We start from the raw sequence: 13819 nt of genomic DNA, 5'->3' as shown, positions 1-13819 counted from the left end.
TAATGATCCATGCTGCACTGGTGAGATGACATTAATACATCAGATAAGAAGAGTAATCCAAGAATAGATGACATTTTGGCTACGATTCATTGCTATGGTAAGAGAAATTGAAAGAGAAAACAAATAGTTGTTTTTTTCTCTTGAAAGAGAAAACAAATAGTTTTAGTCTCAGAGTCACATAACAGTCATGGCTATGATGGGTCTGAGACTAGTTGGTAAGTGTTGGTCAAGTTCATTCTAAGGGGAAAAAAAAGAAATAAGAAAAGGATAGACTTTTTATGAGACAGTTTTGCTCACATTTTACTTGTATTTAAACTTAGCCTTACTGTTTAGTGTGTTGAAAACTGCAATAAAATGCTAAATTACAATTGTTGTGAGGTAGCGATTAGAGGCAAATTTGCAAGCAGGGAATCTGTAGGTCTGTTCACTATGGCATATGTGAATTTATAACAAGTAACTTAGGTTTGTCAGAAAGTGCAAGTGTAACGAATGTTTGGACAAATGAATGGATACCTTCAATGTCATGTCAAAATGTATCACAAGTATAAATGTACGATATATCATGTTCAAAAGTGTTATTTGTCAGAGCAGAAATCATACAAAGAACTTTTAAACAGACAAGCAGCTGATCTCAGCATAAATTTGATACAATATATTTGTAAATCGGCCTCATTGTCTTTTTTTTTTTTTTCCTGTAGCTCTATTCAGGGATTTTGTTTGAGTCTGTAAAGTATAAATAGGGTCTTACGTGTTGGCATGCTAACAACATTGCCTGAAAAATTAAGCATTCTTGGGGAGAAGGTTTAAAATCACAAAGAATACATTGAGAGTTCCTAGAGATATCAGACAGAGGTAGTGAAATGGCAATAAATACATTGATTCGTTGGTGTCTGGTTTCCAGAGCAGGGTGACATGTCACAGCTTACCCTCAGGTAATGTCTAGAAATGCTGGAGGATAAAAACAATAGCTTTCTGAAAGTACATGCAATGTCTCTGTTAAGGACACACAACATACGTTGATCACTTTCTAGACCTATTTCTAGAGAATAGTACATATTCAAAAACCAAAATCATTCTCCCCTGCAAATACAAATTCCTCTATTGTTGTCAAACTACTGTCAAAATATTTCAGATGTTCAAAACAAGAAGATCTTTGGGGAAGAATCATTCACAAAACCATAAATGCTACCTAAAGATAATATTACACAAAAAACCAGGACCTATAATAGTACATGTTAACAAAAGGATGTGGTAAATTTGGAAGATGCAAGTTTTAAGTTAACCTGTAACATGAAAAGATCAAATACCTTAAAAAGGTTACAGAATCCCCTTACCAATTTTTATTCTTATGGTTCGATTTGGGTATTTTTTTTAGTTTTCCCTTTCTTTTTTAGAACTTACTATGTTTGGGCATCTCCAGTAACTTTCCTCTAAAAATTGACAGTAATAGCTACTTATATTAGAGACTGAAATATTTTGAATTATTCATTTCCTGCTATAGCATTTGGGCTCAGAAATTAGGCGAGAAAACAGCATACTAATAATAATTTTCTGTCATCATTAGGAGGACATTTCTCCATGAATTCCTTTCTTTTTCAGTCAATATGACCTTTTACATCTTCAAAATGCCCTGTGCCACTAAGTTTATAATTTAATCAAGGTTGTTAAAAACTTTGTGCTGAAATATTTTTCAACATATTCCTTACTTTTTGTCTTTTTGACAGATGAATATTAATCAGAGAACGATTTTACTAAGCTAATTGCTAATTGTTATTGTGTAAGTGAAGAGTAAGAGAGACCACCATTGTGGTGCATAGTGTTTTTAAGATCTGCAGAGCTAACTAGTTTGACTTTGGCTACTTTTAGAATAAAGCAACAGATCTGTCTGTTCTGCTCATTTTGAGGTTTAGATGACTGATGATCAAAGCAGCAGAGAGGACATACCGTTCTATTTATGCTTTCTAGTAAAGGTTTATGTCTCATAACTTGATGCACTCCTTTCCCTTTGCCCATCTATTTTTTTCTTGTGCTCCTGGTTTCTTTCCTCTGTTCTCTTATTTTCTACCCAATGTTTACCTGGTATTGCCTCTCTTCCTGATTTCTCTGTTTTATGAGCTAAAATACTAGCTAACAAACATGCAGCTCATCGTCAAAGGCTGTAATTGACAACAGACCATATAGTTACAAAACGTAGTAGGACACAGTAAAAAATAAGGCTTAGGATTGTATGGTGGCTTCAGTGATGCTGATTGCCACCTTCTATGGATTTCAACATTGTTCAATCACTGTTTAAGAATGCACAATGATTTACATAGTATCTAATAGGTAGTGTATCTTGAAAATGCTGAGTTAAGCACATTAGAATTTGACTAAGTAGTAACACAGGAACTAGCAGGATTTCTTTGGAACACAGGCCAAATTTGTGAGTGTTTCAACATAGGTAGTTAAAAAAGCTACCTATATATGTAGAGTAAAAACAGAAACTTGAGATCTAGCATGATTCCTAAATAGTGTCAAATTGGATGTGATTGCTCTATAATGCATAGACTCAAAGACACTCAAAAACATATAAAAGTAAAACTCAGTAAACCAGAAGTATGGAGAGTTAGGAAAAAATGTAGGTAATAAGATAATTTGTTAGAATGCCTCTGGTCTCCATTTAGTGTTTTATGTATTCTTCCTAGGTCATTTTAAGTAATAGGGGAAAATAGCAATAAGTGTTAACAATTTGATTTAGTTTTACTAGAGGAAAAATGAATGCAATAAAATGTCTTAAAATAATTTTAAGCTGACGCCTGTAAAAATGTCCCTATTAAAAAATGTTTCTATTTGAAAACTGATTGAGTGCCATGTGCTTCTCAAAGTGCTCAAAATTTTGGGTAAATTTTATGTAGGTAGCAACAATAACAAAATAAGTTCAAAATTTACACTAAACTATGACTATTAATGATCAGGATAGAGTTTAGATAGCTGTCCCAGCTTTGGACTACAAAGGAAGTTAAGCAGGAATTCTTCAAAGCCAAAACTCTGTTGCTTAAAGAGCTCCAGAATCTTAAGTAAGTAGTGAGTGGATGTAAGTAGCTTTCACTGCTAGGTAACTCTTGTCGCAGGAGATCTCTGTCTTTGTTCTTGCAGATAAGTAATTTCTGATTATATCCCACTTAACGTCCTGTTGTAAAGACACTGTAACAGTCCCTATACTCCAAGTTTCCTTTTCAATGGAATGGTGTGATTAGCTATTATTTCAAAACTCTCTAAGCTTGTCTCTTTACGTGTCCATGTATCTCTGTAGAGTCCTCTAAAATTTATTTCATCATTTTGCAAACATTTTAATGGAAGTGTCACAGAATAAGTTCTCATGGAAACTACAAGTTGTACAGCCACAAGTAGTGTAATCATAAACACTTTTGAAATATGGAAGCAGATGATAACTGCACCTACACTGCCTTTCCATTGGAAAAGGCCTCTTTATTTTTCCAGCCATTCAGATCACACCTGACCAAACTGAATAAATATATTGTTTCACTTGTGGTGTGCTTGTGTGATTTCCTGACCACATAAAGCTGAATGAAGGTGTGCTTCACACCTGGGTCTCTTCACAAGAAGTAGAATTGCTGTCTTGATGTACTCTTCAATGATGAAATCTAGGAATTTCCACATCAATCCAGCTATTCTTATTATTGAGAGTTGGATGACATTAGTTAATTTGCAAGACTATTGGGATCAGCTCTTCAAAAATATCTAGGGACTCTGTTCTTATTAAGTTTTGTACTGACATCTTAAAATATAATGTTCCTAAATATCTTTTTAAAACTAAAATTTAGAAACTTAATTATTTTTCTTTAATATTCCATACTGAAGCCTAAGAGTAGCAAAGATATCACTATAAAGGAAAATGTTAATCTTTGTTTCATTTAGTGATTCGTCATTTCTCCATTGCATTGATTAGCAATAGATTTTGCATTTAATTTGTTGGTTGGTTTTTGATACAAAACATACACTGTACAGGTATAGTCACTGTTTGTCTCAAAGTTCATTTTAAATTTATAATCTTGTTCTGAATTAAACTAGAAAGTAGCTCTAAAAATCAATACTTCATCTGTTCTTACTTCACTTTAACTGCTGTATGTTAAGGAAATAATACAACATTTTCCTTTCAATCTATCAAGACACCAACTTCATATGTAGGCAGATAATTAAAACATATGCACAGCCCACGAACCTCTGAATCACATCTCTTTTCTCAGCTAAACGTTCCTTTTTTTCTCACAGTGAACATTTCATCTGGATTTTATGCTAATAAGTTTATTATATAGCATTGATCAACAAGCCCCATTTTAAGTGTTGAAATAAGTCATATGAAGACGTCTTCAGAAATTTTAAATTCTGCTGTTCACATGCCTACTTCTAGAATGATGAAAATTCTGTAAATCATTATGATTAGTTTTTAATTTCCAGAAACAGGAATGTCAGTAAAATTAATACAAGAAAATTTTCCTGTCTTTTCCCTTTCTTCACCATTATGTTAAATTTTTCTGAGGTGTATTTCAAAAGTGTGCACTGTCCCAGAGCATATTGACTTAGATGATTAATGCTCAAAAGCATTTATGAATGTTTTGAATTTACTTTGTTTGTTCTCAGTGTTCTGGTTTTTCAAGCAGATTTTTTTTTTTTGTCCCAATGACTTCATTCTTATACTTTCCTCCCAAGGAAATTTTGATCAGACTAGAAAAGAAAATAGAAATGGAAAAAGATTCCTTCAACAAATAAAATCACAATCTCTTTGAAGAATTGCAGTTCTCATCAAATGTAAAACATTTTTTTTGTAAAACATCTTTTTGAAGAATTAGAAAATGCTCAAGGATGAGAATCTGCTCCAGGGGATAAAAGTCAGCCTTCAGTAAATCTGTCTTCTGCTACCTCATAATCCACAAAGACTTTTGACACTATTTGTGTCAAAAGTCTTTGATTGTCTGCTGAAACAACACAGTCAAATAGAGTGAAACTGTTTAAATCTTCAGTTCATTAACTAGAGTGAAATAATCAACCACATGCTATGCTGCCAGTGCCTCTGCAAGTTGTTATAGACAGAATTTTTCTGGTTTTGATAACTACATATTCCTTTTTTCTGATCCATCTTTGGCTTGTACTCATTCTTGCTGAGGTGTAAGGTCCTTTTAGACTAAGCTGACACTATTTCTCCTCGTTTTTCTCCTGCTTTGTCCATAGGTTTTAGCCCTCCTTGGTGTGGCTAAACAAGCTCTACTCCTCCTCAATTACCAGTCTCTGAAGAAGTTGTTTCAAATTAAAATCTTCTCCCTGGGAATCATTTCCTTTCAATGGAGATTCTTGGCTAGCTGTAAGATTTCACTCCATACATTTTGTTGTCTTTTATCTTTCTTCATTGTTTCCATCCACATCACAATACTTTTACCCAACAGATGAAATAGTGTGCATGGTGTAGACCAAAATCCTTCATCTCCTCCCTTTCCTTTCTGTTTTTCATTTTTTCCTCTGGATTGTTTGATGAATAAAACAGTTTTGTACCTAAACCAACCTGTTACACTGGTTTTAGTTTCCATTTCAATGCTGAACTATCTTTTTTTAGGTGCTTTCTATTGGATATCTTACTTGCTATGTTACAATTTATTGGAGAATATCCCAAAAGGAAATACAAGTTCTGTCTTTCTTTTCCATTTTTATTCTAACTCTATTTCCATTTCTCCTCTTTCTTGAAATTCAGTCCTTCTGAGTTTGAGAGAAATGTTTACATTAAGCCTCAGTGTTGACATAAGAGCCAGTACAGAAGTTTAACACTCAGGTTATGGAAAGCTATATTTTCTGACAACAGTCAGAAGATGTGCTTCTTTTAGCTTTCAGTGATCCAAAAAAGAAGTTTCTGAAAGATTCAGGAATGAGACTATTGGTAGTAAAAAAATCTTTAATTACTCTTTGCATCAGAAATCCTTTATTGGGTTTGAAATATGAAATTATGTGCTGGAAAATATTCTGTAGTTTTGATTAATTGCTAGTCTATCTAGACAAAGAAAGAATGTGACACTATCATGAATGTTGTGCTGTGCTGTAAAAATTATGTTCATAATATTTCACTGCAGTTATCAGTTTGTGCCACCTGACCCTGCCCCATATCTTAACATCTTAAGAAAGAAAACAATTTTCTTTCAGAAATGCAAGCCCCAAGGTACAGGCAAGAAATGTATTAAAATACCCACACAAGGGATGGGAAACAGTTATAACAGGTTGAACTGATCTTCTCCATTTTGATATTAGATGATTTCTTCCTTTCTGTCTTAGAGCTCAGACAAAAAACAAAACAAAACAAATTAAAAAACCCAAAATGAAACACATAAAACTCTTTATCAGAAATAAAAACATGTAGAAGACAAATGGTAAAATTTCTGCTAAAAAAAGAGAACTTACATTGCAGTATTTTCCTTAAAAATCTATTTTTTCCTTAGCCAACCAAGCAATTCTGACAGACTGGTGGTCTTTTTCACCAGTTAATCTAAACTGTTAAGAACTATTGTAGTGCTCTATTCAAAGCTAACAATGACCTACTTTAAGCTACAGATTTCTGTTCAGTAAAAAAACATAAAAAAAAAAAAAAATCCCTTGAAGCCATCTGTTGTTTATTTTTCCTATTAGCAGCAAACTATTCTCTTAGAGAACAAGGGTCAGTCCATTCCACAAGAAATAGGAACATTTTGCCCTTTCATTTGGTGCTTTGCAAATAGTAGCAGGTATTACTTTTCCCTCCTAATGTTTAAACAGGTAGAAATAAGGAATGTGGGTAATGTGATAATACAGTCATTGCAACTATTGCTATTTGAATTCACTATAGCATATCAACTGAATGTGGATTTATGAACTCCTACTCCATGACTTTTCTTTTGCAAATGGTGCAGTTCTGACTACTTTCCTGATTAAAATTTATCTTTTGTTGCATATTTTGTGTTTAAGTTTCTGGCAAGATAATGGCGTGACACATGCTATCATGCCAGTTTTTCTAATATTTGTATTTTTCCTTTAGTTTTGTTGCTTTTTTTTAACAAGAAACTTGTTTCCCTGTATAAAATAAAAAGATTGCTATCCAGTTTACTTCAAAATGAGCAACTATTAGTCATCACTGGAGAGATGAATTAGCCATGCATTTGCTGTAGAAGGAAGAAGAGGAGAATAAGTAAAAGCACCTAGAAAGTTTTTGTGATAATAATAACATGCATTGCAGGTATAAATGGTTTTATTTCTTAAGCAGCTGGTTTTAGAATAAATATATACACATTCAGCTATCTTTATAATCTTTTGAAACATTTAAAGTTACAGAAGACCAAAGCAAAGGGTGGTAGTTGAAAATAGCAGTAGGTAATCATATACTTGCAGTGAGTTAAACACTGAACTTTCAATGAAAAATACAAGTTTTTGTATAGTTTTGGCCTAGCCAGCAATGAAACACCATGCAGTCTCTTACCCATTGCCCCCATTTCACCCCCACCCTCCTTAGGATGGCAGAGGCCCCAGCAAGATGGGACGAAACAAGATAATCGAGGACCCTGTGGACAGGGAGGGCTCACTGCAAATTATGTTTCTGGACAAAACAGACTTGACAACTTAGACAGTAAAGGAAGAACAGTTTATTCTACTACCTACTAGAAACAGAACAGACAGGAACACTAAAAAGAGCAGGATGATGAGAAAATTACAACCAGCACTTTAAGATCTCCTTCCCCCACTCTTCCCTTCTTACTGGGCCCAGCTCACTGCTCCTCATATCTCTACCTCCTCCCTCCTTAATGGCTCAGGGGGGTAAGGAATGGGGGATGTGGTCAGTCTCTCACAGATGGGCTCTGTTGCTTCTTTCTTCTCAGAGAAGGATGACTCCTTGCATTTTTCCCCTGCTCCTATATGGGGTCCCTCTCACTGGATACAGTCCTTAACAAACCTCTCCAGCTTGAGAAACAGCTACAGCTTCTGGTCAAAAACTCCTTCAGTGTGGGACTCCTCTGAGGCCGGCAGAATCCTGGACACTTTCTACTGTAACTCTGACCTCCCGCATATTCATGACCTTGTCTGGACACAGTCACTACCCCTAGTCTGAAGTCCTCTACAAACTGCCAGCAAATCTCAGCTTCACCACTCTTCTCGGCAGAATGCAAAAGAGTCTCTGCTCCAGCACACCTCCTCCTCTTTTCCCTCACTGACCCTGGGATCTGCATGGTTGCTTCTCTCTCCAACTCCTTCCACCACCACCAGCAGGAAAAAGAAGCAAGAACAAGAAGAAAGAACGGCATGAAAGAACTCTTCCAGCTTCTTAAAAAGTGATCATGGAGGTGCCCAATTGGCTCAGCACCTGAAGTGCGTCTGACTCAGAACTGGGAAAAGTTTCAAGCAACTTCTTACAGAAGCCATCTTTACAACCCCTTTCCCATTACTAGAAGTGACTCCACACAAACTCATGACAATTTCTAAAAAAGATTCTTTAACAAGTTTTTTCATTTTCATTTTCAAAAATTAGAGATGTGTGATGAGCAACAAATTGTTATCTTTATTTGTTGTCATATCACAGAATCATAGAATGTTAAGTGTTGGAAGAGACACTTAGAGATCTAGTCCAATTTCCCTGCAGAAGTAGATTGATCTAGATCAGGAATGTGTTCAGGTGGGTCTTGAAGACCTTCAAGGAAAGAGACTCCACAATCTGCCTGGGCATCCTGTTCCATCACAGTCAAATAATTTTTCCTTATATTTAAATGGAACTTTTTGTGTCCCAGCTTCTTTCCATTACCCCTTGTCTTGTCATTAAATGTAACAGAAAAAAGTGATGCCACTACCTCCTGACATGCACCATTTAATTATTTGTAAATATCAACGAGATTCTCATATTGTCATGCTCAGTAGTAAATTATAACATTGCTCAGTGTATTTAGAAACTTAAGATCAGTAATAATTCTGGAGGCAAGGAAGAAATAAATACCAGGACTATGTTGTTTCTTTTAGTTGCCCTTCTCATAATAGTGTTGATCTTCTTGAAATTAACTTTATTAAAAAAACAAATTAGTTTCATTTCATACCATGTAATCCAAGCTCAAGATGAAAACTTTCCTTAGAAATAAAATATGAGACTCTGACAGCTGTCAGTTTTTAGTCTATTGATTTCTCTAAGTATTTTGTGAAAAATGTGCATATATATACATTTGGGGAGCTTTGAGGACTTTGATGTTTAACTGATTCTAGCAGTCAATCTGTGCTGGTACTGATTACGCAAAGCACTGTAACCTCTAAGGAATAGACTTTTGAAGGAATTATGGAATCACTCTTAGTCAAACTTCAGTGTTTTAGTATCTATTTTAGTACCAATCCTAACTGATGTGCTGTGTAAATGAAATATTAGAACAATCATTTCCATACACTGAATTACTGTTCCAGTCAGTATTTGCTTATTCTGACTATTTTTATCACATTTTTCTTCTGCAGGATGTTGGAATCATTAATGTGACATTTTCAGCTTATTATACTTCAATAATTGCTAGCAGAATTTATTTAAGCTACTAGTCTTGTGTCTTTTCCTTGATATATGCTTTAAAATACTCATCATATTGCAATATGGAATGCAAAAAGGTCATTGCTTTTGTTTTGGCTTTCTCAGCTTCCCCCCAAAATGTAAAGTCAAAGGATTCTATAGCATCATAAACATTTTTATAGTTTGACACAGAGGTATAACCAAGGTTACGATGAGCAGGTGTAAAGTAAAGGAACAGATACATAGGTCAAAGAGAGGAAACCCAGTATATAACAACACATACTACATCTGTCTGTCTGTCTGTCTATCTGTCTATCTATCTATCTATCTATCTATCTATCATTTTACATAACTGTATAGAATTTTAAGATCTTGAAAAGGTAGAGTAACACTGTGTAAAAATATCAGTCACCTCCCTATAGGTTTTCAGTCACCTTCCTCAAGTCTGACCAATATTCTACTCCAACATTTATCTACCACTGACAGGTCAGGGAGGAAAGGCTCTCTCCTGGTTGACACTCCAGTTCAGAGTTTGTTCTGAATAAAATCCTTCCGCTGTTGGAATCAGAAGATATATCTGCAGTATTTTCCCTTGGGTCAGGCTGAAAACAGTGCTGTGGGTGAAAGTTTATTTATAAAACAGTATGGTAGGGTTTTTTTTGTTATTATCATGAAATCATTCTCTACTCATGCTATAATTTTGTTTGCTTTGACTACTACTACATTTTAAGCATAGCTTTCAATGAAGTTTCCCTAATGGCACTCAGCTCTCTTTTCTTTTATGTTTTTTTTCCTTCCTTGATTTAATATATAGCCTACCAATGAGTATATCCAAATCAAATGGAATTATCAAAGTAAGAAAAAAAAGAGATTTTCTGAAGGGAAAATAGACAATGTAAGTAAGAAGAAAAGTATTTCCACTTTTTTCCTTAGCAATAATATTGGAAAGAACATGAAATAATAAACAGCTATTCTATTGATTCAAGTTAGATGTAAATGAGATCAATTCTCTCTTAGATGTTATTAAAGATAAGCTGAAGAACATTAACAGTTCATCTGTGACAGCACTGCAAATTATCCTTCTTTAAAAAAAAAAAGCTGTATTATTACTTTAAGTATGCTCTGTTTTATCAGAAAAGGTGAAAAGAAAGAGTTTAGACTCTTTTAAATTTTAGGATGATGTATATTTTGCATGAGAAAATGTGATAACTTTGAGTTTAATATTTTTTTCATAACTATACTAGAAAGCCTACTATTTCAGAAGAGGTCTGATGCTGGAGCAGTTCATAATGAACTGTAGCGCATGGGAAGGACCCACACTGGAAAAGTTCGTGAGGGACTCTGTCCTGTGGGGAGAGACCCCACAGTGTAACAGTGGGAAGTGTGAGAAGGCCTCTCCCTGAGGAGAAGCAGTAGCGAAGTCCCTCTGTAATGAACTGACCACAACCCCCATTCCTCATCCCTGTGCTGCTGGGGGGAAGGAAGGAGGGGGAGTGATTTTATAACTTGATGGGCATCTGGCACCCAGCCATGGCTAAACCACTACAAATATTCAAAGCAGATATTAGAAAACTAGACTGCAGCTCGATTTACCTAGATATATGATTGTTTTACCTTTTCCTTTCCTTTCTAGAGGTACATCTAGCATGTAGTTTATTTCATAACTTGAAAATCCGTAAATAATTGTGACTTTTGATTAAAACAGAAGACAATCTTTAATATCTCAATAGAGAATAGGTTTTGTGGGAAGAGAAAACTGTTTTAAATTTTTTAAAAGAGATAATGTAACAATATAGGTTTCCTTATAATCCATTAGGTAAAAATCAACAGTTTCAAGACTAGAAGGTCTTTTCTATTGGATGAAAATGATAATGTTAACTATGTTTCACTTTTTCAATTCATGACTGAAGAGTGTAACTTTGGTCTTTTGCTTTAGCTCAATGGGATATAAAATTAAACAGTGTATGATTTTAGAATTCAGGAAAATTTTAAATCATAGCTATAAGTATTAAGGAAAATTACAGTAAGAGAAAAACAGGAGTGAGAAGAGTATTGAAAATCCTTCTATAAATGTCCTTCCAGTACTACTATAAACAGAGCTTCAAAACTGACAAACGGCCACAGTTGCAGCACCTTTATGATTGCATTGGTATTCTGTACTCACTTAGGTTCAGCATAAAAGCCAAAAACTGTTCAATCAGTTCTATTCACATCTTTCATAGTAGGTAGTATATGAATGAATGTTTGTAACTTTTTTTGTTTGTTTTTTACTCTCAACTCTGAAAGGAATAAGGTAAGATGGAATAATGGATAATGTACAGTGTTGTTCAAATGTTTTCCACTGAGGAGTTGAGAAATTTTTATTTTAAACTTTTTATCTTTGGACTCCCTCACATTCTTGGTAGGTATCAGATAAACATTCAAACACAAGATCAAATTTGTATGAACAGTTACACTACTCCTAAAAGTAGCTTGAGACACCCTTTTCCGTGAATACTCACAGAACAGCTATCTACTGCTTTAAATTTAAGTATTTCCCCCTTGGAGAGTTTAAACAATATTCCATCCTTTGCACAAGTTGATGTTGTCAGTACTGATCTTCAAAGGCATTCAATTTCTTTCATAGTGAATAGAACAATTTCTGATACCACCCTAGCTCCTATGGTCAAAACTAGATTTAAGCAAATCCATACATGTGAATAACTGTATACTATTTCCATTTCAGATATTTGCTTTTTTGTGTGGGAAATATTAAATAATTATTGGTTCATTGAATGTTTCTCATTTCCAGAGTAGCTGGTATTTTACTTCAAGGAATGTGTTCTTCCCAACTCATTCTTTACCTTCCTTAGGACATTATAGGATTTTAAGTATTTTAAATTATAATTTTAGATATTTGTACAACAAATAATGATCTAGAAATGGAGCTAATTGCATTCAGTCTTCTTTCTTAATCTTTCTTTTCATAACACAATTATAATTGATAATATAATATTATCAAATAAAAAAATGCCAAAACTCTTCTGAAAAGAAACATTACAGTGATTCCTGTAGAAGGAGGGAGTTTTGTACTGGCTTCTCTCTTCATGAAAAAGAAATAGATGAAATCAGATAGGATTGTACCATAAAGACCTTCACAATGGCAAGGAGGCTAGACTTGCTGAACAATAAGGTTTTCACTTTTTGAATGTCAGGTCTCTTCTAGGACATCTTGTCCTTCAACTGAAGTGGCAAGAATTAATTGATTTCAGTCACAAAGAGCAATGTGATCGGTATTTGATCCAGGGATACAGAGGCAGGGAGTTTTAATTGCCTTTAGATCTGTATACACTGATATTATTACCACTTTTCAAAATGCAAAATGTAACATGATTTCTCAGTTCTTGTAATACTAATGTTTGTTTACATGGGAGGAAAATCCGTCAAAATGGAGACACAGTAGGACAGGAAAATAAAAATCTTATATGCAAAACAAGCAACAATTTACTTCCAAGCTCTGGTCAGAATTTGACTGGATGATAGAAGTGAATATGGAAGCCAGACAGCCACTAAGTCTTTCTCTCTCATTCAATTTCCTTAATGCCTCAAGTCAGGTTCTCAACAGCACTAGGCTAGGAACAAATCTGTGATGCATGATTTTTGTGCCAAATGCCTCAAATCCAGTCTTGTAGGTATTCTTAGGGGTTTTCTCCCCCTCATCCACTGGACTCCACCAGTGAGAGAGCTGGGAGTGCACAGGAAGTTAGGAGGGGACAGAGCCAGGACAGCTAACTGCAGTTGACTCAAGGGATACCCAAACCATGTGACATCATGCTCAGCACATCACACTGGGGGAAGAATATTTGGAGTGATGGTGTTTGTCTTCCCAAGCAATCATTACACATGATGAAGCTCTGTTTTCCTTGCGATGGCTGAACACCTGCTTGCTGATGGGAGGTGGTAAATGAATTCCCCCGTTTGCTTTGTTTGTGTGCTTTGACTATTAAACTGTCTGTATCTCAACCCATGAATTTTCTCACTTTTCCAATTCTCTCTCCCATCCCATTACAAGGGAGGATGAGTGAGCAGCTGTATGGTATTTAGTTGCCATCTGACAAGCCATTTGCAATTGGAGCATATGAATTGGAAAATACGAAGCACACATTCTTGTTTAGCTTCATTGCTAGTAACCCTGTTCACAAGACAGTTCCACAATGCGAATACATTGTAGTAATTGGGATAAGCAGGATCCGTTTCAAAAGTGCACTTTTTATCTGAAGTAAAAAACTAATGCAAGTAAAT

This window comes from Colius striatus, chromosome 3, assembly GCF_028858725.1.
Source record: "Colius striatus isolate bColStr4 chromosome 3, bColStr4.1.hap1, whole genome shotgun sequence".
Taxonomy (NCBI): domain Eukaryota; kingdom Metazoa; phylum Chordata; class Aves; order Coliiformes; family Coliidae; genus Colius; species Colius striatus.
The sequence above is the reverse complement of the archived record's forward strand: the minus strand, read 5'-3'. Positions refer to the sequence as shown.